The sequence below is a fragment of the Eutrema salsugineum genome, unplaced genomic scaffold (assembly GCF_000478725.1).
Source record: "Eutrema salsugineum unplaced genomic scaffold, Eutsalg1_0 scaffold_5, whole genome shotgun sequence".
NCBI classification, from domain to species: domain Eukaryota; kingdom Viridiplantae; phylum Streptophyta; class Magnoliopsida; order Brassicales; family Brassicaceae; genus Eutrema; species Eutrema salsugineum.
Genome location: NW_006256612.1, coordinates 1842296 through 1847952, shown reverse-complemented (window position 1 = coordinate 1847952; position 5657 = coordinate 1842296). Strand labels below are relative to the sequence as shown.

At 31.5% G+C, this 5657-nt stretch overlaps 1 long non-coding RNA gene across 1 annotated transcript; it reads right to left on the bottom strand.

The window, feature by feature from the left end:
* Positions 1-1195: 1195 nt before the first annotated feature.
* On the bottom strand, positions 1196-2216 carry LOC112084104. The gene is made up of 2 exons (XR_002898075.1): positions 1969-2216; positions 1196-1425 (listed from the first exon to the last, which is right to left on the bottom strand). It is a non-coding gene; the product is annotated as an uncharacterized LOC112084104 (long non-coding RNA).
* Positions 2217-5657: the final 3441 nt, after the last annotated feature.

Sequence of the window (5657 nt, the reverse complement as noted above, 5' to 3'; positions counted from 1 at the left end):
GCCGGAAGTCTACTTCTGAAGTCTACTGAAGAAAAAGTCAACGGATTGGTCAATTGCAAAAATAACATGTTTTTTAGTAGACTTCTTTAGTAGACTTCACTATGAAAAAGTAGACTTCTCCTCCAGTCTACGTTTGAAGTCTGCTGTAGAAGTCTACTTATTGCAGTTTTTTTAAAAAATGCGTTTTAGGCAAATTTATAAAGTATTTTTTTTATTTTTTTGATTAGAAATGCTTTTTAGTAAGTGATTGAACTACCCAGTGAATTTCATTTCATTCAATTCGATATTTATTGTTGAATCAGAAGTTTTGATTTTTAAGCTACTTAGCTTATCAAAGTAGACTTCTACAGAAGTCTGCGGATGAAGTCTGCACACGAAGTCTGCTTGGTATCATTATTTTAAAACAATATTACATAATATATATAAATTTTTTTTTGTATTTTTTTGGTTTTGGAATGTGTGTTACCAACTGGTTTAACTACTCAATAAGTTTCATTTGTGATAAGTCGATATTTATTGTGGAATCAAATTTCTTGATTTAATAGCTAGTTAGCTTGGAAGAGTAGACTTCATCTGCAGTCTACGGATGAAGTCTGCCGATGAAGTCTCCTTGATCAAAAATTTTCATTTCTTATGTGTTTACAAGAATTTGGTTCGCAATTTTGTTTTCTAATACGGTTTATTTGTGTGTTTTATTACAGATAATTATTGAAATACTTATTGTTTACTAAAATTGAAAAATGAAAGAGAAATTGTGACATTTTGTGGTGAATAATAGCAATGGTTAAGGAGGTAGAATTTTTTTTTGTTTTTTGAGTGATGATTGTACATTTGTTGAACTTACTAAAATGACATAAGATAATTATAATTTAGACAAAAAAAAACTGAATTGGTGACAAAATTTTGAAGTCTACTAATATGCTTCTTATGTGGTTTCACTTCAAACATTTTGTGACATTGAATTAAAATGTAAAATTGAAGCTTTTGTTAGTACTTCTTCAGGTTTGTTATTACCAAATCTACTTTTGTTACTTCTTCAGTTTTGTTTTTACACTAAACTAAAGTGATATTTTCATCTTCTACATCCACACTAAAAGAAGAAACATTTGGATCAATCATCACATGGCCTAACATTTGGATCATCTTCTTACCAACATGAACAAACGATTTTGAATAAAGAAAATAAAAGACTAAATTTTTTAACGGTGACTGAAAGATTGTAAAAAAGATTCCAATTATATATGTATATGAAATTAAATATTACAAAAGTAATTCTATGTAAATGGTATAGTTCAGTGATACAAGCATCATCATTAGTCTTCCTCTGCGGTAACACCTGCCCTGCTGGAGCGTCTCTGCTTGGTCCACCTGAGTGAGACAGGTTTTGAGTTTTTGGCAGCTGGGGATGCTTTGTCTTCACTTTTTCTTGCAAAAAAAAATATACATACTCTCAGTATTTCATCGAAAGGTTATTAAATACCAATAACAAAACTTGGAAAATAATAGAACAACAAATATCTGAGCTTAATCAAACTTTTAAATTAGAAAATAAGATGAAGATATCTAAACCAGACTCAACTAGCACAGAAAGTAACGACATGAAATAAACAATCTTCTGCTACAAAGGCAAGACTCAGCAGATCGTATTTCTTTATCAATAGAGAAATCATGTGTGGTTGTGACACACTGACACTGAAGCCAGATATCAAGAAGTAAAGATATACGATTTAAAAAAAAAAAGAAGTAAAGATATATGAAGAAAAATAACAGCACCAAATGCGAAAACTTTATAATCCATGGAGAGACCAAATCACGAAAGCCATCTATCAGAAACAACACGTGTAAGCTAAAATGCAATAGCTTCGTCCAAAAAGCCAACAAGAAAATAAACCAAACAGATTTTAAGATCTACAAAAAAACAGATATTTAGAGGGTTTAAAGAGGAAAAAAGGAGTAACGATGATTTACCTCACACCAGAGACTGTGAGGAGCGGCGAGATTCGGTAAGAGACTAAGATGAGTCATCTTCTTCAATACTCCTTCACGACCGCTTAAGATCTTGAGCTCGCCTGAATCTTCTTTCTTCAGCTCCTTCACTACAGCTTCGTACAGCAACCATGCTTCTCTATAGCTTCACAAAGAGAATGAAAAGCAAAAAAAAATGGTGAGAGAGAAGAGAGAGCGCCGTTTTAGAGAGAGCATGTCTGGGATAAAATAAGGGTTTTATTAGGGATAGTTCGTTTATATAGTAGGATAAAAAAACCTAATTTTCATTTTGGTTTTGGAAAAGTTAAATTTCTTTGGTTCAATTTTGGTTTAACTAAATTTTAGAACCTAATTTTCATTGATTACAAGAAATTAATTTCGGTTTGATAACATTTTTGGTTTAATATCTCATAAATTCGTTGGTTCAATTTTGATTTTAAATATCGGTTAAGTTAATTTATTCGATTTTATAGATTTCCTTGTTAGTTCAATTTCGATTCAATTTTCGGTATTTATTCGGTTTAGTAGACTTCTATATTGAAGTCTACTAAATATAAACACTAAATCAAATATTTTGTTCTTCTTAATTTGAAACCATAAAGTTTAACTTATAAATATGAAAAAATAATTTATATGCAATAGGGTTACCAATATCTAATTTATGACTGCAAATTTGAAACCAATATTATTTTTTATTATTTTTAAAATTAATTTTTATGATTTAATTACATAGTAGACTTCATAAACTTTATTATAAGTCTACTAATAGACTTCTAATAGTTTAAAGTAGACTTCGTCAGAGTTTAAACAGTAATTATGACATCCGTTTTTTTGTTTGGTCATACAGGATTATATTGTCTTTTCACTATCCTTTTAGGTTATTTTTGCTAAATGTTGCATCAGAGATCTACTTTTGTATTCAAAATCAAATTTTATGTTATTTTTAGCAAAAACCCCTTTAATGATTATATGATTCTGTTATAATCTAGTGTTATTGGGGTAATGATTTTTTACAATTTAACTCATAAATCATGATTTCCAAAATACTACCTGTATATCCATTGGATTCTCAAAATCTGTCATATTAAAAATATTTTGTGGATTATTTAAATCCACATAACTTTCTGCAAATTTTACAAATCCAACAAAACTTATGAAAATTTGATAAATCTCATTACATTTAAAAGCAACAAAAACCTTTATAGATCATACTCCCAATAACTCTTCCGTAGTATTTTGAAAATTATGAGTTAAATTGTAAAGAATCATTATCCTAATAACACTAGATTATAACAAAATCATAAAATCAATAAAATACAAACTTTTTGACTAACAATAGATTTTGATTAGATTATCAAAATCATCAAACCAATAACAATGGATTTTTAAAATCCGTTTACAAATAACAGTGAAATCTATTAAGAATGTAAAAATCCACAAACCAATAACCATAGAATCTTAAACTCTGAAAATCTTCATAAATCAACCTCCCAATAACACCTCTTTAGTTTTTTACCGTGTATAACAACTATAAACTATATTAGAACCAAGAAAAATCCGTATTCAGATTGGGGTGGCTTTCAGTTCAGGTCAATTCGGTTAATAAATTGAAAAGCTATCTTGATATAGGATCGGAATCACTCCAATACTAAGATCACTCGATGATCGAGAGATTCCAAGCCTAAGGTACGCTGAAGGGGCTGAAGGTAGAGATGGATGGTGAAGGTGATTGACTCACTCAATCAATGGCAAGACTAAGAGTATTGAATCACTCAAAACACTCCTAAAACCGTGGGTTTCTATAGACTTAAAGTGAATCACACACTTAGAAATCTAAAGAGCATAAACGCAAAGAAAAACAAGCTTTGTGAAAAGAATAAAACGTTTCTATTAATTTCAATGATCAAGGGTGATTTGTACATGGGGACGAGCTGAGCTTATATAGGCTCAAGTAGAACAATTTTTAAGTCTAAAACAAGAAGAAAATTGCAGAATTAAATGAAAAACTAGCTGTTGGAGAATTGATGAGAAAATCTGTCAAACTAAGGAAATAACCATTGGTTTCAATCTTGATAGCTTGGGCTGGAAGTGGTGCGCCTTTGGGATGTCTGGATTCATTTTTAGAGGCTTCAAATACAGCAGCAAAGAAGAAAGAATCGTTGGTGAGTTATTCCTCCAAGTGTGAACGCGTCCAAATATGGTAAGTTGAGGTGCAAGAGGATTCGCCTAATCCTCTGTGTGCTGGAGCACTGTAGGGCCTTTGAGGAACATTCTGGATTATTATTAATTTCTCCTGGTCGCCACAAATACGTTTGACTTTGACCAAACTCGTGAGACTCCAAATAAGGCAAGGTGAGGAATGTCTGGTTTAAAAATCGAATATCTCCCCAACCATAACCGGTATTGGTACGATTTAAACTCTCCCTAATTTCCTGATGAATTAAGATACTAGAACAAGTTGGTTCATAGCTTAATTCATTCTGGTTTAGTCGGAATCCTCCAATGATCCCGCATATGTCTGAATCTAGCGAGCTCTAGTTCTCCTGGTTTGAAAACTGAATATCTCCTTCCTCAGAACTCGTATTGGACTGATTCCACTTCTTGGTGTTCTCTAGATGAGCTGAGAATGTTCTCCAACTGGTTTCGTGCCTTGAATCATTGTGGTTGAACCGGTATTTGTGAAACAATGGCCGTAGGTCGTATTGGCTTCAATAGCAAGATAATCTGGAATCATCTGATTTGTAAATTCGATTCTGGTTTTGTCCGAGCTGATATGAACCCAATTACACTTCTCCATGAATCTCTGATGATTTGAGTTTCTAAAACAATTCAGCTTGTTCCTCAAATCTTTCTTGTTGGTTCGATATGCTTTATTGAAGGCAGAGACGTCTTTGTTGGATCCTATGTAGCTTGAGCAGTAAGTTTGATGAAGCTCTGGTTCAACTACTGGTTTGATGACCGCGTCATATCTTGACACCTATGATTTGAAATGTATGTGAGTTTGGTTTGAATATGATAACTTTACGCGAATTATTTGAATTATTTGAAATACTCTAAAAAAACTTAAACTATCCAAATTACCTAAAAAATACCTAAAACTACTCAAATTATCTAAATTATCCGATATTTAGTATATGAAATACCCTTAAAATTAAAAATTTAGATTTTATAATTGTTATTTTTAATATTTTGGTTATTTTAAGTCTAAAAAATACTTGATATTTTACATATATAATTGTATTTTGGTTCAGGTTCAGTTCGGATATATGAAATGTTTTTTAAAGGAATCAATCAAGTATTTGTGACTATTCGTTTCAGGATATATGAAATGTTTTAAAAATGAATCATTCAAGTATTTGGGACTATTTCGTTTCAGTTTAATTCTTCTTAATTTGGTTCGGCGCAGATATCTAAATTTTTTTTTTGAAAAAGAATCATTCAGCATTTTTAACTGTCCGGTTCCTTTTAGTAGTTCTTTTTATTTGATTTGGCTCGGTTGGATTCCTTCGGTGGTCGGACAAAACACTAGTAGATCACCGATAGAGAGAAAGAAAAACACAGAAATATATAGATTTTATCAAGACTGGCCCAAAATGGACTGCGCCCAAACTGATCGGACCGGCCCATCAGAAAACCCATAAAACCTAGGTTTCTTGTTAAAATTCGCCGCC